The sequence below is a fragment of the Grammomys surdaster genome, unplaced genomic scaffold, assembly GCF_004785775.1.
Source record: "Grammomys surdaster isolate TR1022 unplaced genomic scaffold, NIH_TR_1.0 126124, whole genome shotgun sequence".
NCBI lineage: Eukaryota > Metazoa > Chordata > Mammalia > Rodentia > Muridae > Grammomys > Grammomys surdaster.
In genome coordinates, this window is record NW_021620932.1 from 801,960 (window position 1) to 825,546 (window position 23,587).

The window sequence follows — 23,587 nt, forward strand, 5'->3', positions numbered from 1 at the left end:
GGATAGAGGAAGTATTTGTTGATTAATAATGACTGCCATGGATCACCTTGGATAAGAGCCAGAACAGAACACAGGCAGGAAAGACCAACAAAGTATCCAAACTTTTGTTTTAGGCACATTGCATGTATGTGTGTTATGAGTGCCTATATGTTGTGTGCATGCATGTGAATGTGGGGACCCAAAGTTGGTGTGAAGTATCTTTCTTGATTATTCTTCATGCTATTTATTAAGGCAGGGTCTGTTCATTGAACACAAAACTAACAGATACTAACTAGTGTAAATAGCCAAGTCGCCCCTGGGGTCTGCTGCCTTTCCCTCTCAACCATGCCTATTGGCTTTTATGTGGATGGCTTCTGAGGATCCAAACTCTGCTCTTCACACTTACACAAGTGCTTTTCCCCAGAGCCATTGTCAAGTTCCTATCCAGCTGTTTCACATTGTGACATAACCTTGTCATCTACAAATGTGGTGGGCTCCATACGTAACTCCCCCGGGGTGCAAGCTGAACACACTTCACAGGTTAGGAAGAGACACCTGAGAAGTCAGGAGGGGAATAGAGCCCCAACACTGTTGATCAGCTAGAGAGCTTTGTGCAAGAACATAAGGACAGGAAGAGCACTGTGACAAAAGAGGATCTTTAAAGGGGTGGCTCTTTATGTACTAGTACATGATGCTCAGGGCCTCAGTGAAAGGAAAGCCAAGAGCTATGGGGTAGGGTGGGAGTACTCCCGGATAATGATGGGAAGTATATTCATGGAGTGGGACAACCAAGACTTGAAATAGGTTCTTGATCACATGGGGAGTGAGGAAAGTGAGACTCAATCTAGGGAGTGTTTTTCTGAAGAGCTGTGGAGATGGGCAACGATACTTAGGGAGGCATTTCCATTCTCCACGAGGAGACTTACAAAGAGGAGAAAGAATAGCATATCTGTGTGCTGTCAAGAAGAATCCAGGAGAGAGTTGAAAACAGATAACTGTGGTTAATTATATAGAAGGGAGAATTGTAAAATCCAAATCTTCAGTTGCATGTGAGGGCTTCTATTATTTTGTGGAGTAACCTGTATTTTATAGTAATTAATTTGTATTCTAGCTTCAATTTGTTGTATTGGCAGAACTGTTAGGACAGAGATGCATAAAAGAAAAATGAAAGGAAATGTGAAAGCAGACTGTAATGATTTGTGATTGACAAGTAAAAGTATAAATATAAGCATTAAGGAAAATACAGGTTCCACTGATAATTGTTACTATAAAGACCCAAAAACAGTGACCTGGGGTTGTCAAGGCAAAGCAAACGAACATTAAATAAACTACGGGCTCTATTGAGAATTGTGAAAATGATGCTAGAACTAGAATATAAATAAAGATCAAATATTTTCATCACTACCTTTTGGAGTGCACACAGTATGTCAGAGTAGACAATAAACCCTGAATTACGTATTCTAGTTTACTAAAGATATGTTCAACATTTTAATATTAATAAATACTACATTTTAGAATTCAAGGTAATTAAAGGGCAATGCTACAACCAGTTTCAGAAAATCAAGCTAAGGCTTTAAAGCACACAGACTTTTCTCCAACATCCAATATCTCAATAGGTCCTTTCTCCTTCTTACAAGAGGAACAGGTCACCGTAATGCCCAGGAATAAGACCAGAATGCCATTGACCATAGCCTGTGGAACTAACAGGACCTGATGTGATCTGGTGCAGGTGGGGGCTGGGCTGGGCATTGTGTCACTGTTACACACTTTTCTTTCCTAATTTCTTCCCCTCTCTTCCTTATGACCTGACACAGATTGTCTTGTTCCCATTATCCCCTTCCAGAACTTAGTAGTCTATATTATGATGGTGAGATACTTTATCTAGAGGGAAGGATTCCAGCTCCATTTTCCTGCAGCCCATAAAAACCAACATCAGAATTTCTACTAGAATTATACAAAACATTTTTATTTCATTAAGGTTTTTTGTTAAACTAGTGTGACATTTGAAAACATAACTTACCTTGGATCGTAAGTATGTTGTTTATGATTTCAGAAAGTGATCAGATCCTTGAAAATAAAATATATTTTCCTGTGATACCTAACTAAAGCAAGTTGATTCTGCTAGGAAGAAACTAAGTCAGTTTGGATATGCAGTTTCTTTGGTCATTCTATTTAGATGTGGACACACTGAAGAAACCTTCCCCACCCCAAAATACTGCTTATGTTCATAGAACGCATTCAGAACGTTCAGAGGCTAATGGTCACAGGCAAATTTGTGATCTCCCTGCTCTCGTTTTCTTCTGGCAGGCTTTTGCTTTACAGGAAGAATCCACAAGTGTATTTTTAGTCTTCTGCCATTTGTATTTGTGAAAGGAAATATGGTCATCCCAGCGATGGCTGCAAAGCTTGTTGGAAGAGCTGACACTTGCTGCCGGCACAGGCACACTGAGTTCTCGCCATTTCACTTTCATGGTTTAGTTATACATATTTTTTTCTGTTGTCAGCCAACCATCTGTTAACACTGATTCCTTGTTTCAGGTCATAGTTCTTGTCATATGCTTGTTTCTTCTGTCCACCTTACACATGACTGTGGTCTTTTAGTTCACTGTTCAGTGGAACCCTGGTGTCATCTGTCCATAGGACCAGAATAGTCCCAGGCAGCTGACCTGTGCTTATGTGTACAGTTGTCTTGGCTTCTGAGTGACGGCTACAGCCTCTACATTTGGTAAATGTCTTCTACTTATTCTATTTATATATAGTCGCTAATAGGTGACACACTTATATGTTAATTACGAATGAGATTTATATGAATAGATCTAGTAGTTATGTCCTTTGGGTTACATTTTAATGTTCTTAATTAGAAAATGTGACTAGAGTCTTGCTGTTCTTTGGTTTATTCTTAAATGGAGAATTTGACAAGGCTGGATTATTACACTATTACCAGTGTCAAACAAAGGGAGGACTTATTAAGATGTGAGAGAAAGTCAGGGAGCCTGTGTCCATGAAAAATGTAACTAGGAGTTTGGAATGCTTTATTTTGTCTGAATAAATTGCTGGTTTATTGCTCCTTTTAACCTGAATCTCAACCCTGAATTGAAGCGTATCTACTTTTTAACTTCGGGATATGCATAGAAGGTTGAATGGATAACATTTACAAAAATAGCATTTTGTGTTCTTATTTATCGGAAGCCTCTCCAGTCTGTCATGTGTACTGCTAAGTGGCTTTAAAGGACACATATGCTGTTTGTATGGCTTTTAGAAATTATCAGAAGAAGGAAACCTCCTGGTAAGTGGTGTAGAGGTTCTAATAATGCCAGTGCAGGACTTTGATTGGCTTCCCAGTTTTCTGAGTTAATTCAACAATCCAAGCACAGAAACAAAGGCAGGATAGAAGGTAAGCAGCAGTTCCTGGGACAGTCTGCTTGTAGAAGTGAGTGTAGCTAAGAGACTGAAGAGAGACTTTTATCTAAAGTAGCTCAAGCTGGAGGTTGTCAAAAGAGACTCTGGATTCCTTCTGTTAGAGCAGGTTATTAAGGCTGTGGGGTATGATAGCCTCACATGCCCCATTCCTCTGCCCAGGACAAGTTTCTCTCATGACAAAAGGATTCTAATTCATGTGTAAATGTTGCCTTATAATAATAGAGTACTCAGATGGACTCTTTATTTGCTCCCACCTGATGAGTTTTCTCTGGCATTTAGAATATAGACCAGTAGACATTCAATTTTTATTTTCCCCCACTTAAGGTAATATTTCTAAATATAATCTGCTGTTTTAAAGTAGCACTGGTAGTGTTAGGCACTAGAGGAATCCCATTTCCACATCAGATGTAGTTATATAGAGAACTATTTTGATATTTGGGCATCTCCACTCATTGCAAGACATATATATATACATATATATATATGTATATATATATGCAAATAGACATAGGCTTAGCAAATAATTTACTCAGTGACATATAAGGCCTTGTATGAATAAGTTTGAGAAGGGAGACTATACTATTCAAGAGATGAACTTGCTCCAAGAATCACCAGAAATGATGCTTTAAATTGGCTTTTTAATAATTTACAACTCTTTGGCTGTGCCTTCTGCTGTTCGCCTTTTCTCTTTCCCTCAGTAATTCTTTTTCTTTTCCAAGTTATATTACTATTGTCTAAGCTCTTTCATTATGTTTTCTATTCTTAATGGGAAATTGATTAAGTGATATTTTAACTGTATTCTTTAGAAAAAAAATTGTAATTGATGCCAGTCTATCTATTAGTGAAGGAAATGGTAGTAATTTGCTAAGCAGTGATCATATTCTTGATTTCTTCTCCAGGCACCTTTATGTGGAGTGAATGTTATTTTGATCAATGGCCAATTATGATTTTTATAATCAGATGGCTTCATCTTCTTTTAATCTCCTAAATATTAGCTCATATATTAAATAAATGTTTTATATGCCACTCACTCATATGTCACCAACATCCTTCACTATCAGCAAGGAAAGTTCATTTAAAAAGAAACAAAATTCTAAAATGCCACTTTACAATCTGTCAAAATGGTATTGTTCACATTGTGAGGATTTCCTGCCGGGAAAACTTGAAATAAACTGAAAATTAGAAATTTTAAAGAAGTAAAATAGAATGTAATGGGTTAAAAGTAAATCTGAGAACATCACCCAAATAAATATTAATTCATGAAATGTGTTGAATGACCTATTTACATGCATATGTATGTGATATTTGGACATCAGCTTGTGTGTGTGTGTGTGTGTGTGTGTGTGTGTGATCTTGTGCATGTGCTGAGTCAGGTTGAAATGGTCACGATGGTAGGCCTCTTACTATGGAACCAGAGTTTGAAAGAGATTCCTTGGGAAGTTTTCTCTAATTTCCCTTTGTCTTCATTGTTTTTATCTTCATCTCTTCTTCGCTATTTTACCCATTTGGGAGTGAGTGTTGGAGTGGGACTATCGTAGAAGTTATTAAACTTTTAGTGCATGGCTTCTACCCCACCTTTGGTTATTCAGTTCCTGGAAGAAAGACACACTCACAGCCTTTATATTTACAATATGCCTTAAGCAATACACTAGCTGGGCAGCTGCCTACCCGCTATGCTGTTAGAATCTACAGTATATCAATAACCCCAAATTATTACTTAGTATTTTCTATGTTCCATCTGGGTCTCTCTTCACTCCAATTGGACAGCCCTCAGGGCTACGTTTTTACTGGCTCAGCTAACCCATGGTGTCTTCTCCTTTATCCTTTCCTGCATGTTCTTTTATTCCATGGTGGCTTCTTCCTCCCCCCTCCCTCCTCATGGTCCTCTCTATCCCAAACCCACAAAACTTCCTTCAAAGAAAATGAAGACATCCCAGAAATGCTAGCCATTTCTTCTCAAAGACACACTGGCTTTCCTCTCAAAATTACTGTCCCTTGATATTTTGTTTACTTTAAAGAAAACACAACGTTTATTTCTGAAAAGTATGATGGGGACTGTTTCCCCTGATGTTCAAAGTCCACCCTACAAAGCTGTTTTTTTTTTTAAAGGATGGTGTTTTTCCAAATAAAATGTTTTTTGAATATGTTTTATTAAGAATCTGATTGTGTGGACATTCGGCCTGTGAATATTCTGGATCTGTAGCCAAAGAACAGGTAATATGCATGGTACTTTGCCCTTGTCTACTGATCAAAGTCATACAATACCATACATTATAAATGATATACAGTAATTTATGAATTTCTTTGTCAATAGAACCAAAAGGACAGAACGTCTAATTCTTAAGAAACACAAGCAAAATAAAAAAACATATAATAAAAGAAAAATTTTAAAGACAAAGTATTTAAAAGAGACATAGGCAGAATTAACTAACATTTAAAATGTACTAATTTCTGCATTTAAAATTTCCTCAAAAAATTTCTCTTTCATTATAATAGTTTCAGATGTCTTAAAACAAGGGCTAGATTATAATACGGTAATTGTTAAACTATCTTCTAGAAGATCAAGAGTCCCAGCAACTTAAATTGTCTTTGCTGTTCCATTCAGTCTTTTCGCAAAAGTAATCAGTACATGGCACAGGGGTCGCTTGTGCTTTTCCTGCAGAGTTGATGACACTTAGCAAACAGCATCCAAATTCCTCAAGTATCATCCCTTCTGCTGTAGCCTTTGATGTCCCTTCTTGTCTGTCTGCTCTGCCTGGACCAGAAGGCAATTACAACTACACATGGATTCATCTGTTTCTTTAGTTACAAAATAAGGGGTGAGGATCAGTGAGCACATGGCCAGGAGAAACAACAAGATGTCTGGGGTACACCACTGGGGAAGTATCCAGGCCAGCAGTTAGAAGAGTAGATTAGAGGTGACCCCCAGTTATTGTCAAAACTTAAAAAAGAGGTGGATTTTTTTGGGGACAGGGTTTCATGTAGCATAGACTGGCCTTAGAGCGAGCGAGTGTGTGTGTGTGTGTGTGTGTGTACACATATACATATATATACATGTATGTACATACATAAATATATATATAAACACATTATATGTGATTATGTATATGTGTGCATGTGTTTTTTATATATATAATATATATATATTTTATATATAATATTATTCATGAATAACAGAGTCTTTGTGTTGCCACCTAGTGGTCAAATTATAGATAGCCTATACAGGGGGATTCAAAGCTATGGTATATCAGATCATTTTTGTCGCATTGCCCCTGGATTTTGCCAGCTCACTCAGAGTCATAACAAAGTACAATGGATCTCTTCTAAGAAAATCTCCTTAGTTTGATGGTGCATGCCTGTAATTCTAGAAATGGAACTTAGGGAAGTGGAGGCAGGAGTCGAAGGTCATCTTCAGTTTACCTACAAAGTTAGAAACCAATCCTGAGCTACATGAGACCCTATCTAAACCACCCACTCACTAGATTAAAAAAAAAAAGAAAAACTTACTTAAACTTGATACTAAATATATACTATATATGTATGTGTGTGTGTACACACACACACACATTACATATATCTTACATGTATATATTATGTTTAGATTTCTAGTATGTGAAAGACCTTATTCAATTTGGTTTAAAAAGAAAAAGTGTGACTTCTGCACATCTTCCCCATTTTTCTTTGCTATACATTTTAATCTTTATTCTGCTTCGTAAAATTAAAATGTTCTTTGTTTCATCTCTTCACATTTTAACACAACAGCTTAATTTTTTTCACTAAATCAAAGCACATGTGCGCCACCTTGTATGCTATTAGCAAGTTTCACACCATTGAGCAAAGAAATTGTCATCATAGAGAAAATAAAATAATGTAGAGTTGTGTCTTTAGGGAGATAGGTTGTAGGTCTGATAAGCTCAGATTAAAAAACAAATAGGACTTGCCTTCAGTGACTACTTCAGAGAAGCTCTTCAACAGCTAGAATGAGCAATCTCCTAGAAACTGGATAGGCTTTATCTATGGTGATATATGGTGGCTGTGGGTTCCCCACTGCCCAAATGAGAAAATAAAAAGGCCCAGTAGTGTGACTTCTAGTAAGAATAACTTCATGTGATGGAGATTATGTAGATTATAAATTATAATTTGTCTATTCCTTATGATATAAGATGTTGGAGATCTAAAAGTACTCTTCATAGAAAAGTAAGGGTTGTGAAATGTATGATTTAAGCTGTATTTGCTCCTGTTCCTCAACACTGTATGAGATACCAGCAAAAGCTCAGTAAATATTGATAGAAGAGATATGTGAGCATAGGGTGGAAGAAGAAAAAAATCAGTGGCCAGCGCTGTGTGGTGCTGTGGATGAGGTGTGTAGAAATTCTGTGCCCAGGACTAATCACATTCAAACTCTAAACTGAAAAGAAATCTTCCCTTGTAATATGAACTAGAAGAAAACTCAACATAAATTCCAGCCAGCTTCTTCCAAACCAATCCAAGGTCCTTCCACTAACATGCCTCATATCCCAGCCATATATTATGGCTTTTTGTGAAACTACATTGCCTTCTTTGGGCAAAAGGGTCTTTGGGCAAAAGTCATTGTTCAGCGATTCCTTTTCTGTGGAGGTACCAACCAACTTGAAAAGCCACCTCAACTCTCTTTCTCTATCCATACCTTCTTCTCTGGGTGTCTCACTGCCTGATTCAGTGTCTGGGAAACAGCTTCTGAGTATTGGTAGACTACATGCCTACCCTCCCCAAGGCTACTACTGCTTATACCAATGGACTATCTGGAGTCTCTGGTTTCTTGAGTATATATTGTTTCTGCTCCATCCTTGAGTTTCTTTTATTCCACAGTACTAACACTTTTAGGTAGTTGATTTAATGTGGGTTTTCATGGTTTCTGGAGTTGAACTCCTGTGAGTGAGAAGTATTCTTAAGGTTTTCACAAGATCATAATGAAAAGACTTTTCTGTGTGGACATTGTTGTCAGTTCTTTCTTATTCTTTTGTAATATATTGTAAAATATTTTACCTGTGGGCATATGATAAAGAGGACTTTAATTGGACCTGGATAATTAATTAGAATCAGCAGTGTTTCTTATATAGTATATTAAATAGTTATGCCAATTGTATTTCCCAGTAAAAGAAATTATGTGTGCTTACCCCTCTACCCCTCCACACTGTGGTTAACCTCATCAATACTGTACTACCATAAAATCTGGAAACTGTGGAGTATGGATAATCCCACTATAAACTGTAATAAAAATTACCCTTCCAGACTCAATATTCTCTCCATTAAGTTCATAGACGCTGTCTCTTTGTACATAAAGTTTTATGAAATAAATCGACCGCTACGCCTGTCTTTACCAGATAGCAAGCTGTTTTGATTTAAAGGCTGATGACGGTACAATCCGTTTTTCTGTGTTTGCAGTGCATGTAGAAAACATAAATTTCCTTTAACAAACCTTAAGTCGAAGGGAAAATGCTCCTCTTACTTGCACCCTGCATTTAAGTATCTCTTTGTGAGAAAGAATCAATGATGTATTTACCATGGCTGGCTCATTTGTTGCAGCCATAAAAGGAAGATTTGGTTTCCAGTTTCAGCTCCCTGGCCTTAAAGGTGTATTAAGCAAAAGAAAGCTCAAATCTTAGATAGCTCTGTGGGAATTATCTTAAACCTTTCTGTGTTTTGAAGGCATTGTCAATTCCTTGATTGGGTTGTTGTTTTGTTTTGTTTTTTGTCTTCTCTGTGCTAAACTAAAGGCTCACCTAATCATCTCTGTCATGGTCTTTGTCAGAAGTAAATGCTTTAAATCAATCCTCTATAAACACAGGGACCTTTCAGACAAAGGAAACCTTCTAGGGCCCTCACTCATTAATCCTTAAAGGACATTCATTACTCTGGAGGAAGTCATAGTGTGCTAATGAAGGTAGAAGAGGGTAGTTGAGGTAAAAATTGAAGAGGCATAAAACTCCAGTATTAGAGTAGATAGGAATATGTCAGACCAGGAAACGAAAGGGCAGTGGATGCAGAATGGAAGGTGGGTGCCGAGCATAATGTAATGTTGTTGTGTTGGTTCTGATGTTTTTCCATCATATGCTGTGTATGATATAAAGCATGCATGCATCATGTGTGCTGTCTATACCCTCAGCAAAGACCTGAGCTCACCACCGCTCCAAAGACTCTTAGATTTATTTCTTATACTCTATGTGACTATAAGTTTCAGCTGTGCCTCCATTGAACATAGTAAATAAAAATGATGAAGGAGAGTAAATGAAAGGTGTATTTTGCCACCCTTATTTTTATGACCCTTGCTCCCCAAAACATTCCCTCAATAGATTTTTCGGTTTTCCCAAAAGTCACAAGAAATTATAGCACTTCACTTTTTGTAGGTTTCCTTAATATATATATTGAATTGCCAGCCTACTCAGATTCAGGTTCGGTTTTTAGTGTTTTGTTTGAAGCTAGTGCACAGATTAGGAAAGTGACTTTTATCTGTAGGGACACTAAGGGCAAAACAATGGAGAGCAGAAGAGATGTCAGCATTAATACCAAAGTAACTACTTAATTCACCAATCCAAGGAATTTCTGGACGAGCATAAACAGGATCATACAGGCTATTGTCCTTGGAGATATTACTTTATAAAGATATCTTAACTTCTTGGGAAGTAAAGACCATTAGTAACAAGGGAACGATGAATTGCTGTCAATTAGCCAAGTATGTAACAAATCTTATAAATGTATTTGTTGAAAACTATTTAAACAAGAGCTGGTTGACTGTATATTTTTGTGAGTTACATATTTTATCTTTAAAAACCCACAATAAATATGATATAGATATTGCTGTCCATTTTTCATAGGTAAGAAATAGAGATGTCTGTGGTTCCAGCCCTTAAAGATTCAGTCTATTAAGGGGTAGCGCCTTGCACTAAATCATATTTTTAAAATACTTCAAAACCATTTTCCTCATTGCTTGACTGATTAAGCTTCGAGTACTTAATGAATTTGTCAATGTTAATACCAGAACTCAATTTCCTGAAATGAGGTACTGTTTAACTGAATATGAAATTGTGCGATTTAAAAATCACTTTCGATTTTGGTTAAGGTTTAAGAGTTCTAATGTATGAAATATGTATATGTAGCAGCAACTGTGTGTACACATATATGAGCCATATGATGCAATCCCACACAGCTAAGTACCTACATAAGAGTGCAGCACTATGTGCTTCTGTTTCTCCAACATCGTGCAGCATGAGAATAATAGCCCCAAGCTGTAGGTTAACATTTCTAGGTGTAGGGAAATTTTGTCAAAATGTGGTTCACTGACTTTCAGAGGCCGACATCTGTGTCATTTTTAGACATATCTGGTTCCTGCCTGGAGCTCTTTTCAGGAGGAAAAATGGATACAAAGACCTACATATAACACAAGGCACGCCTGTTGTATCTTGCCTCATCCTGATAGTGGTTGTTTTCCAAAAAGACCACAAAGGGGAAAAAAAACCACAAAGACACAGCTAACATTTAATGTTACTGTTACAATAATATTTATTCTTCTTAGATTAATGAGTTCAATAAAGTCTTGAGCACTGGCCAATAGCTAATCATCATTAGAGCATTAGACTTTCAGAATCGCCCGAGCTCACGGAGCAGATGTTTAGAAATGTTTTCTTCAGATTGGAAAATACATCTGCAAATGCATGTGCTTGGAGATGAAAACTAGCTAGCTTCATAATAGGAACTGACATCTTCCAGCTCTGATTTCAATGTCGTTTCTAGATGTTTGTCTTTCTTTTCTTACTCGTTATATTTATCCAAGTGTAAAGGACTTCACCTGCTGTCCAGTGCATGGGCGTCACACTGTGCCTTAGCACCTTGTGCTGTATCCCTCAAGTCCTACTTTTCATGGGACATAATCCACTTATCATCTAACAAATGAGTGGTAGCTGCTGCTGTACTCGTTGGTGGCATTATTGTGCCCATTGGTATAATCTGCAGTAATCAAGGTAGTATAACCTCCCATTATGTGTTTTATTATCTCATTATCCACTTCAAAACTAGTACAACTATTAGCAGGCCTACCTTTTTTCTTTCTTCCTTCGCCAACTGTGATCATTTTTAATGCTAATCACCATCATAAGCCTTTGGTATTTAAAAGCAAACATCATTTCAATAACAACTTAAAACAAGTTTTATCTGTATACTGTGGTCAGATCTGATATAAATGGAAGGCTGTAACTTTTTCCATTTTTAAATCGAAGCGAGCCACAGAATTTACTACTTTTTCAGTGTGATCTGCATTATAAACACCGGAAATGCAATGGTTCTTAGCAAAAGCAAGAGACACTATTGGATACTCAAGGTATTAGATAAAACCTTATTCCAAAAAAGATACAAGGAAAATAGGCCTCATTATTAATGTTTAGTTGTTATCTGAACTCTTAGCTGTAAGTGTCCAACCAGTCAGTTTACTTAGAGAGGCCTTTCATGTTTGTAAATTCCATAGTGCAGTGTCCACCAAATACCAGTACATGCCAGAATATTCTTACAGTGGGACTTCATATTGTCCTTTCTTTAAGCTTGTATGTATGAATGTAAATAGACTCTTTTACATAAAGCCATATATTTGACATGTATATATGTTCATACAAATTATTCTAAAGAAACTGTCACATTTCACAAACTAGAGAGTTAGTTGACTTATTATAAACTTATTTAATTTTAGGCCTTGTGTTGTGTGATTTAAATGAGAAAAGGAGAGTTTGGGGAGGCTCACACCTGTAATCCCAAGGCTTATTGCAGAGGCAGGGAATCAAGAGTTCAAAGCTACCCTAAACTAAGTAGTTCAAGCTCCCTCAGTGCTGCATGAAGTTCTGCCAAAAACTAAATGTGTATTATTGAAAGAAATATGATGACTACGGGACTGGCTTATGGTTTTGGTTGCTGTCAGATTCATTTCTCTAAACTAAATAAAATGTGAACTACCAGGATAAGAAACTGAGACTCAGACGTATTTAGTTTCCTTTTCTTCCCCTGATATAAGCTCTTGCTAAATAATCCTAGCTGATCTTGTTGGTACTCTCTCTGTAGCCTAGGCTGATCTCAAACTTGTAACAGTCCCCTTGCTTAGCTTCTGAGTGCTGAGATTTCAGGTATACACCATGATCTCTGGCTTAATTTCATTTCTTTTTTCCCCCTTAACTTTTGCCCCAAATTTTCACATTCCTTTCCATTCACTTCAATTAGTACTGCACATTCCTTTTTAAAATGCATATATAGTTTACAATCCTACCCACAGCAAGCCCACAATGAAATGATAAACCATACCTAAATACACAAAGACATACCTAAATACACAAGTCTGTAAGAAGCCAAGCATACACGCAGATGTGGTATCCCAAAGAAAGAAGCCACAAAGTCAGGAGGTGGACAGGAGTGATTGTGATGTCGGGAGAAATCTGCTTCTGAGAAAAGCACTAGTTAGAGTATCTACATTGAAAAGAGCAATGTTAGGTGTGCAAACCACGGAGGAATGAAAGAGCATAGTACGTTCTTAGTGGGAAAGTTCAGTGTACAAAACGATGGATAAGTCGATGTGATCTAATGAAGGACACAGAGAAGTTAAAATGAAGCACAAAACATATGCAGAGATGCAGTTTTATAAGCCCTTGCTTGCCTGTCACCTAGACTTGTCTCACTATGTTTGCTTGCTTGCTTGATTCCTTGCTTGCTTGCTTGCTTGCTTGCTTTGCTGTGATTTATCCATCAGCGTGGGCTTGTTGTCATACTGTTTGTACACAATATCTGTGGGTAGGTCAGGAATATATTTTAATGAAACTGCAAACTGAAAGGAACTAGGTGGTATACATTTACTGCAAGCTCCAGGAGAACACAGAAAGTTGTAATAGGTAGAGGTTAGTGTAATAGCTTTGAAGGGATGGATGCAGTGAGATGTAGAGGCAGAAGCATCAGAGGGCCATTTATGGAAACCAGCTGAGAATGTCCGAAGACCTAGTCAGCTGTCACTTCGATAAAGCAAATAGATTTTAAGGGTGCAGTAAAAGGTGGATCTAGAATATGTCTGAAGTTCTTGTTTGGGAAATGGCAACATGTTGGAAATGTTGAATGGAAAAATATTTTGATTGAAGGATCACATTGAGACCTTCTGCCAGACAACAACACTGCATAGAAAAGGAGATAAAGTGAGAAAGAAAACAGATAGGAGTGGAAGTATTCGAAAAGATATCAATATCCACTCATAGACAAGAACAGATTACATTGCAGAACTCAACAGAGATATCTTGAAATCTGTGAAAGTTAAGGAGATGCTGAGTCTCAGAGTGTCAATAGGCTACCATCAATCCAAATTGGGTTGACAACGGAGCAGAGCAAGAGTCAAGCAGGATGCGTGAAGAACACCTCCTGAAATGCTCTGTGCAAGACTTTAAGAACAACAGAGACTTTTAGCGACAATACATGGCAGGAAGACAAAGTGGTGTTTTTTCTTAAAATAAAGTTCAATAAATATTATATTAATTTTCTTCAGAAAAAATGTAGCCTATATTTATAAGTCATACAAATTTGATGAACCTAGTAATAAAGAATACGCTTTCTTTTCTTCCTCCTGTGGCCTCAGACTTGAGATCATTCTTCCCACAGGTTCCTATGGTATCAAGCTAACTAAATCTTCTGGTTGGAATAGCTTTAGACATTAGAATGATATTTTAATCTGGTGGCCTTAACCTCATATGTGGCTACATCATGTGCCCACATCCTGAGAATATAAGTTGGTTCAGCCACTTTGGAGGACAATTCAGCAATGTATATGAATTAAACTACATCCGAATCTTCAGGTGTATATTGTGAAACAGCTTATGACAGCTTTGCTGACAGTGAATATTTTGAAAACATAATATTCTTTACTAGAATAGATAAATGATAAATGACAGATAAATGGCAGAGGCCCATTCAAAAAGTTGTCCAATTCTTTTTATTGCATTAGAGTGCAGTGTGTTATACTGCAATAGAGTGAACCAACACAGTGAAAAAGATGCAAATAGATCTCACATGCATGTTGAGCTAAATAAAGCAAATTAGATTATGATATTGTCGCATATACTTTGTTAAAAGAAATGATGTACATGCCCTTCATTTTATACACATGAAAGATATGCAACAGAGTTTAGATACTGGTACCCATGTTGAATGTTTCTCTGTGTATTTTTTTTGTATAAAGGTTAGATAAAGGGATGTAAGAATAATGGAAAAGAAATGCTGTTTATGATTTGGATTCACTACTTAACTGAATAAAGAGGCATCGGGATAGTACAGAATCAATATAGCCAGGGGGGCTTGGATGTGATGGGTTTACCACACAGGGCACACAGGAAGCATATCTACACTCCTGACAGCAGGCAAAGCCACATGGATTATAATGAGACATCCAAGCTCTCAGATCCTTGCTGTTTGGCCTCAGGAACAGCCAGTGTTTAATGCTGAGATAACATGGCAGCACTTTTTTGAAAAATATAACTGGATGATGTTAAGAATATAGAGTAATATATATCCCAAAGGTTGTCAGCCACATGTGAATGCCACTGCTCTTTATCAAGAAAAAATATCTGTCTTCGTTACTGCAGAAAACAAACAAACAAACAAACAAACAAACAACAGCATCCAAGTTCTGTGCTCATTTCCATTCAAATACAGCAGCACTCAACATACCAGACAATTGCCTGGGAGAGTCCAAGACCACATTTCCTCTTGCTTTTCAAAAAGAAAATCCCACAAACCCAACACAAGCTTTATCCGGAAGCTAAGGTAAACATACAGTGTATATAGGAGAACAGGAGAACCTGGTGTGTACCCCCTCTACCATGTGCTGCTCCAGTCTACCATACGACCGAATGTATCAGTGTTCTCAGAGTGCTTGTTGATTGACCTGGCCAGTCCTGACATGAACACAGTACAACCAGGCACTCACACGAATGTCTTTGTAAGACAGGGTTCTGTAGAGGAATAGAATTGATTGAATGAAACTGAATTGGATTTATTAGAGTGGCTTACAGGCTGTGGTCTGGCCAGTCCAACAATGTCTGTCTCTGAACAGAAAGGTCAGGAATCCAGTAGTGGTTCAGTTCATGGGGCTATATATCTCAAGAGGTCTTCAAATAGACCTCAGAATTCTGAAGAAGTGGACTCTGGTACTATGGAAAGAATGAATTTGCCATTGAGAGGAAGAACAAGCAGGCAAAAAACCAGTTTCTTTCTTTTGTGTCCTTTATATAGACTTCTCCTAGAAGGTGGGCCTCTCCATCTCAAGTGATCCAAAGAAAAAGAAATAGAAGAATGAAAAGGAAGGAAGGGAGGGAGGGAGGGAGGGAGGGAAAGAGGGAGAGAGAGAGAGAAAGAAGGAAGGAAGGAAAGAAATAAAGGGGGGAGGAGGAAAAATCCCTCCCAAGAATACCCAGAAGCTTAGATGTTGGTTAATTCAATATGTAGTCCAGTTGACATCCAACACTAGTCACACAAGTCCACCGCTTGTCAACTCAACACACAATCATATCCACTTATGCTTAATTCTAAAATGAAAACAATAAACTGAGTCATAATTATCTGTAACATGTTAAATTATGCCATATACAACTACAAAAGCATATATTTTAAAATAGGTGGTAGTGTCCCTCAAGGGACATTCTTTTAATCTTAAACCTTAACTATGATAACCACTGATACTATCTCAATTGATATCACAATACATCAACCTTAGCCAGTGTTAGCTCTTTTCCTGGAGGAGTAACCCATACCTTCACATCTGTCATACTGTGGCAGAAATCTCTGACAGTCAATAGTTCCTTTGATAGTTTTAAGTAGAAATTTACAATTACACCATGTCTTTATCAGCAAACATTACCTGATATACTCTGAAAAGGGGTATAATCGGTGGGGCCTCTCTCCCTTCAAGGAGCAGGCAGAATAAAAAAAAAAAAGATGAAACACACACATTTTCAACTACAGTGGAAAATAGAAGTGCAAATGTATCACACAAATACAGAAACATGAAGTACAGCTTTTTCAAAGCAGGTATTTATTACATTTAGCTAGGAGATTATTCAATGAACTGTGGGGAAAGCGGGTTTGTACTAGGTGGATTGTATGTGAAAGAAATAAATGCTAAAGATGGGTTGGCAGGCATCCATGGTAGGACATGGGGAGGTGTGGATAGATGGAGAATGGATTGAGCAGGAGTGTTGGGCCTTATTTTTTGGAAGACAGGAAATATTCCAGTGTTTCAGAGGGAAGAACGTTTTAGAAAAGGCTTGTGCTCATATGGTTCCCAGATGGATTTTGTATGGGGCAGAGGGATGCAGTGGGATTTTGTGGACGTTCAAGGAAGCAAAGGGGGCTGGTCTCCAGGAAAAGCTGGAGGTGAAATCATAAACAATTGGTAGCTGATAGGATGGCAGACAAGAAAGCATTAGAGCGAGCGCTGGTGTGGAGCCTGGAACAGGGCACTGCTCAGCTGGAGTTAAGAAACCTGGGAGAGGATTTTTGATTGTCCTCATGGTGAAATGGTCCAGCAGGATGTTGAAAGATGAGCTGCAGTTCAGAAATGTGGTTACATCTTGAGGACATGAATCCAGTCATTGTGAAATTGTGTGACACTGTAGAAGCTCATCAGCAGAGAAATGGAAGGTACCGGGAACAGGTAATGAAGCCTAGAGTCCAAACCAACGCTCAAGGAGGGCTATGCAAAAAATGACTCTGGAAACTGTAACGACAGATAACCCAAAAGACCAGGGACACCAGTGCTCAGTAAGTAGTCCATGATCAAGTCAGCAAAGCTGTCTCAAAAGAGCCTTTTACAAAAAAAAAAATGGAAAATCACCTGGGTTTTGTGACAGTTTCTCCTTAGATCATGGCAGTAAACTGACCAAATGGAAAAAATAAAATAAATGGGAATAAATTAATAAAATTTTATTCATAAAACAACTGGTAACTTCCACACATATTAATTTTTCCATCCCTTGAGCTATAGGAGGAAGAGGGTTGTAAGAAGAAACTGGGCCTAAAGGTGCAGGAAGCAAGACTACGGTGCTGGGTGTCCTGCTAGGCCCCACAGTGCTGTCGTGGAGAAGTGGACCCTGCACTGAGGAACTCTATAGACATTATGAGATTATTTTAAAGAATCTTAGCGGAAGCCATTATGTTGTCAAGTATACAAATAGGAATTGGGAAAACAGAATAAAATTGCATTTTATATCTAGATAGTAGCCACATCTCAGGATGTAAAAACACTGATGGAACTTTTAAGTCTTCATGTGGGGTTCCTCCTCCTCTGCGGAGGCAGAGACTCACTAGAAATGGCAAAAGTAAGCAGGTGAGAGGCATGAATCCATAGGATCCTGGTAAGGAGACCGGGACCCTGGAGGCCAGGTTCTGATCTTGGAGCTTGCCTTTACTGTGACCCAAGCTTTATTTATTTTGAGGTGTTTCTCTTATCATGTCCTGATGCACCAGAAAAGTAAATCGTCTATTTGGATAACTCAAAATTTGAAAGCAAAGGAATTCAGTTGTACAAAGGCAGCCTGAAGACCACACTTCACAGCACACACAGATGTTCTACGTTTAACTGGATAGTACACTGTTGCCAGTGTGAACTGTTGACAGAGATGCAATGGTCAGTGCAGCTTTTGAAGAGCATTAATATTGGTACTGATGATTCCTGAGTATGGGTCTCCACCTTGACACCCAGGCACACCAAGTTGGGATCCTTAGCAGAGACCGTAATTCAGTGCATGAGTTCTACTCAGTACCCTCCAGTGACTTCCCTTCTCACCCAAAACTATGTTGTGCCCCACAAACACTTCCCTCTTTTTTTGGTCCACTTCTTTCAATCTCCCTGTGTTAGCTCTAGCTGTTTCTTGTTACTGATGGGAACCCTGGGAATCTAGATCACACAGCCAGCTCAAAGCTTTTATATCTGTCGTTTGCTGTCTATGTGATGACCCTTACCCCCAAATTAAAACAAACCAGCTCGTTTACCATTCTTCTACTCCTCCAAGTTCCCGTTCATATGTAATCATTCCCAGGATAGCTTTCCTCACCTCCATTGCTTCTTATATACCATATCCACTGTCAGGGTGAATTGGGCTTTAGTCTGCCTGGGTCACTGACCTTTCCCCTAACCTTCACAAGGGTACCTGGTACCTGTAACTATCCTGCAAAGCACTGGTTAACTCAGTACGTAAATGGATGTTTGTATCAAGAGGAGTAACATCCTTGATAAGTTTTCTTATGTCTGTTGTGCCTCCACTAAGTTTTGTCTAAACTGAAGAAAGAAATTTACTTCAGTGACGTATTCCTGGAGACCGTGAGGGTTCAGAAGTAGTGTTTCACACTGTGGTTGAAGAAGCAATTAAATACTTCCAGAGTTGACAGTGATAATTGACTGCTGACCACCAGGCTAAGGACCACTAACCAGGTTGCACATATTGCCTACCACCTTAACTTTCACAAGGCAATAGCAGAGGGGGAACTTGAGGATGAATGATGTGAAATCAACTGCCTAAGGTCAACTGGTTCCACGTGGTGTGGCCAGAGGTCACCTCCTATTTTCTCAAGCCAGAGATGAATTTCCATGTTAGGTCTTTGCAAGTCCTTTTTGGAATAATTACTGCTTGGTCTATGGTAAGGCAGGACCTGCTATCCCAAGAGATTGGACATTCCTAAAACGGAATCCTCATGAGCCATTCATATCTCTTTCTTACCCTTCATTCTAACTTAAGTAGCAGCTCTTCTGGAGGCCAGCTTTTCCCTAAGTGGATAAGTTTTGGCCTCAATGAGATGAACAAGTTTGCAGGGCAGGCAGTCTGAGTGGCTGAAAGGGAGAAAGTACAACCCACTAGCACTGTGACCACTGCCCACCCAGCTGCCTCATATGCTTGCCAGCTACAGGTACCTTCTCTTGTCTGCTCCAATAGTTAGGGAGGGGATTCTGCACCCCTTTCTGATAATCTGTTCTTTTCTTTTAATGTGATGCTCACAAGGAAACCGGGGTCATGTGCACATCAGGAAACAGCTTTACCCCTGAACCCCACACCCTCCTGACCTTCATTTTTGCTGTTGTTTTTAAGGACATGATAGTCCTAATGTTTTAAGATATGTTCAAAGATTATTTCACTATATACATTTACTAAGATCACTTATGGAAAATTTTATAAGCAAACCCACAAATGGGCAGCTTGTCTTCAGCCAAAGTGTATAATTTTTTGATTGGGCTCAGGCTTGTGAAAACAGGCAGTTGAAGGAACATGTACTCTGGTGAGATGTGTTGGTGTCATCCCAGTGGTACACTGGAGAAAAGTTGAAGTGTGTTGAAGAGGGTATAGAGCTTCGGGTGACTGCACACCTCAAAAGAGGCATCGAATGAACTTGCTGTCAGGTATACAGCTGGCAAAAGAGGCCGTGGAGTGTTTGCATTGGCAGTGGGATCTACTCTATGCCAGATAGAATGAGGGAGTGTTTCCTGAGCAATGCTGAGGCTCTGAGATGGTGCTTCCCATGAGGAAACACCTGGAAATACGTGAGATGGGTTTCAACTGAAAAGCAGAAAGTACAGAAGATTAGGTGTAGTTTTGAGTTCCCTTTTGGTTTCTGTCACTGAACACAAGACAACCGTTCGCAGAATGAATGCATAGGACTAGGCTGGCTTGCTCTTGTTCGTCTACATCACTGATATAAGACATCATCCCTAAATTAGGTAGATTAAAACAGTAACTGTCATATATGGTCTGATTTCCACGGATCAAAATTTGCAGTGCATTTAGACAGAGTTTTCACACTGGCCCCATCTGAGGTGCCTGGTACAGATGTGGTCTGCTAGTGGCTGGAATGTGAAGAGCTAGTGAAACAATGTCAACTTACCAGCTGGAATTGGTGGCCAGCTAAGTAGTGCATCTCTTCTAAGTCTGTCCGAGCTCCTTCGAATGGCGACTTGCTTCTCCGAATAGGAGCCCAAAGCAGCGTGTTCTTTTTAAGCCCCAGCTTGTGTTGAATCTGCTGATGTGCATTAGCCACAACAAGCCATAGAGTTCAGCATGCTCATTGTTAGAAGTGACCATGTAAGGGTGTGGCACAGGGCAGTCTACATGTCACAAATGGTAATTGAAAGTCAGTCTGCTAGACTTCAAGTGTTGGGATTTTCTTCCTAGGATTTGTCCAGAACAAGTCTGATTTCAGAGAACTGAGTTTCCCCAAATATCCCAATCTACTTTCCCAGTTTTCAAATGTGTAAAATCTTAAATAGGATGGTGTGTGTGCATGCGTTCGTGTGTGTGGGTTTGTGTGGGTGTATGTATGCATATATACATGTGTGCATATGTGTTTATAGTGAGATTGGATCTTATGGTATTTTTGCTGGCATAGAAATCACTTTGTAAACCAGATTGCCTTGAACTCAGAGATAATACTTCTATTCCTACCTCAAGAGTACTAGAAAAGGTATATACTCTCATGCCAAAGGTAAATTTTTTTCAACTATAGATCATGCCTTGCTCTCTTGACTTAAAGATCTCTGTATGTGTGTATATGTGTGAATGTGTCCATTTGGAGGGAAGGGGACAGAGGGAGGGAGAAAGAAAGGGAGAGAGTATGAGAGGGTATATATATTCTGGTTGCCAAAGACATTTTTGCATTGTCCTAAATGAGTGCCAAGAGAGTTAGATCTTTCTACAGTGGGCTTAGATGTGCAAAAACTAAAGGAGGTTAACTGGATGAGATGTCCCTATTCCTCATTTAATAAAAATAGAGTGAAATTATGCAAGTATGTAGATAAGCTAATCATCTGACCTAATCAGCAATGCAAATTTTAGGAAGCCTTTCTGATTATTTTCTCAGCTTGGCTGAGGTTATGAGTAGGAAGAATTTCCCAGCATGGTGGAGGCAGATGTATTTCATAATATTTATTGAAAATATTGGAAAGAAGTCCTCAAGCACAATCCTCCTGAAAAGTACATCCAAACAGATAACTACTTTAGCATACTCTGTAAGATTAGCTATAAACCTCCCACGACTTAGATGATCATGTAATACCTCTCCACATTTTCTATTATGTTTCATATAGCTAGGCTTGACATTTCATCCTCTTGCATAACCACTTGTACCCTCCTCAAGTTTATTGTGTTTGAGAACTCCAGGGTTTTTTTGGTTTGTTTGTTTCATTTGGATTCTTTTTTTATTTGAGAATATGGCGCCATGATAAAGAGTACTCTCCATTCTTTGGCTAGCTGATCATTTGATACCTTAGCAAAGGTATCATTGCACATAATGCTTCATCAACGTTTAGTGGTCTTCTGTTGACATTACAGGCACATATAGAGGCACACAATCAGGAGTTGGAAGCCTAAGTGGATCTGCTGTTAGTTTTCTTGCCTGGCTTTGAATAGTTACAAAGTCATTAAATCAATCACAATAGAATAGAATTACCCAAAAGGAAACCATCTGAGTTCCTCGCTAAAATTTTTATATCTTCCATAATCCTGTGCCTTCCGTCTTATGAGCTGGTCAATATCTTCGCAGTATAGCCATGTGATGCTGAACAATGTTTCCATCAACAACAGATAGCATATACAATAGTAGTCCCACAAAAGTTGGTCTCATGTGCCTTGGTAGCCATGTTAGTTTGTGTAATACATTCTATAATGTGTTTGTAAGAGTGGACTCACGTAACAACACAAGAATCAGAATCTGTGCCAGTAAGTAACATGAGGCAGATATTGTTTGTAATGTAAGTTTTGTTGAACCAGCTTATTGAATAGAGCCAAATGAATCTTTATACCATTAGAGTGCCTGGGCAGTTAACCTGTGTGTTATTAGTTCAAGATAGAACCCCATGCTTCACACTAAGATCTTCCATCATCTCACTTCTGGGGGACATCTTTTCTACTGACCAGAGGGAAAAGCCTTTGTTGTTGCCATCTTTGATTGTTTGTTTGTTTGTTTGTTTGATCCTGTGCTATATTCTGATTGGTCATTGTTTTGGGTCCTGTACTGTATGTTATGCTTGGTTATTGCTATAATCCATGGCATCTGAACAAGTGAACTCTATGAGAACACCCTTAGCATGAACTCATAGGACAGTGAATTGCTTTATTTAAAGACAAGTTTAGAGAATATAGATGATCCAATGTGTATCTGTATTTCACTGTCATTGACTTTGAAACTAGAACATTTTTATTCAACGGAACACCCTATCATGGAACACCCCCTTTGTCTAAAATCTTAACTCTCTAAAATTTTCACAATTGATATTTTAGACTGATAAACTTTTTATTATGGATGACTGACTCTTCAGAGTATCGTAGGATATTTAGCAATGTCCTTGACTTCTTATCTACGATATGGCAGTAACATCTTATATACCGAAGAGAACGCCATCTCTCAAGTCTTGATAAAGTATCCAGAATCTCTGGGTGAAGAACAATAAGGAATTTATCCACATTAAAAGACTATGGTTGTAGCATATTTGAATCAACTCGTATAATATTTACCTAGAAATCCCATTTCACAAAGAGCATTTGTACTTTCATGGACGTAGAAGCAAAACATGTGGGACCTACAATAGCATTCTCCAGATGCAACAAACAGCAGTCCCTTCAGTTGGGTTAGTTTTTCAAGCCACACTGGAAATATTGGGAACAACCACAAATTGCCTGTTCCTGGCTGAAGCATGGTAAAAATCAGCATTTCCTTGGTAGTCTATGATATACAGGTAAAAGATAAATTATTTGAAAAATAAAAGGTATTTTTTCACTCAATTGTATCCAAATGTCATGCTAACCACGATTTTAAATATGCTTGTACCCAATTGCAATTGTGATCTTGATTTGAAATTTCATCGTACCCAAATGTCATTGTAACCTTGATATCAAGTACATTTTGCCTTCCTTTGCAAACAGCGATGGTTTTGGGGAAGCCTAGGCACCTTTGAGGAGTAATGATCTGACTTGGAGCTGAGTGACTTGGAATTTTGTATTTTAACCCTTGAGAAAGGTCATTTTTCACTGAGGAGATGTGTGTGTTTTCTGAGTGAGGAGAGCGATGAAGGCAATTTTTTGGCAGTGATTGCTAAAGCCACTCATGGAGGGGGAAAGGGTAGAAAACTCTAATTTTAAAAAGTCTGTGTGGTATTACACTA

General features: G+C 38.4%; 1 protein-coding gene across 7 annotated transcripts in view; it reads left to right on the top strand.

The window, feature by feature from the left end:
* The window catches only part of Klf12 (Kruppel like factor 12), a 384,722-nt gene that overhangs the window by 244,236 nt on the left and 116,899 nt on the right, over positions 1-23,587 (top strand). The window lies entirely within an intron of this gene.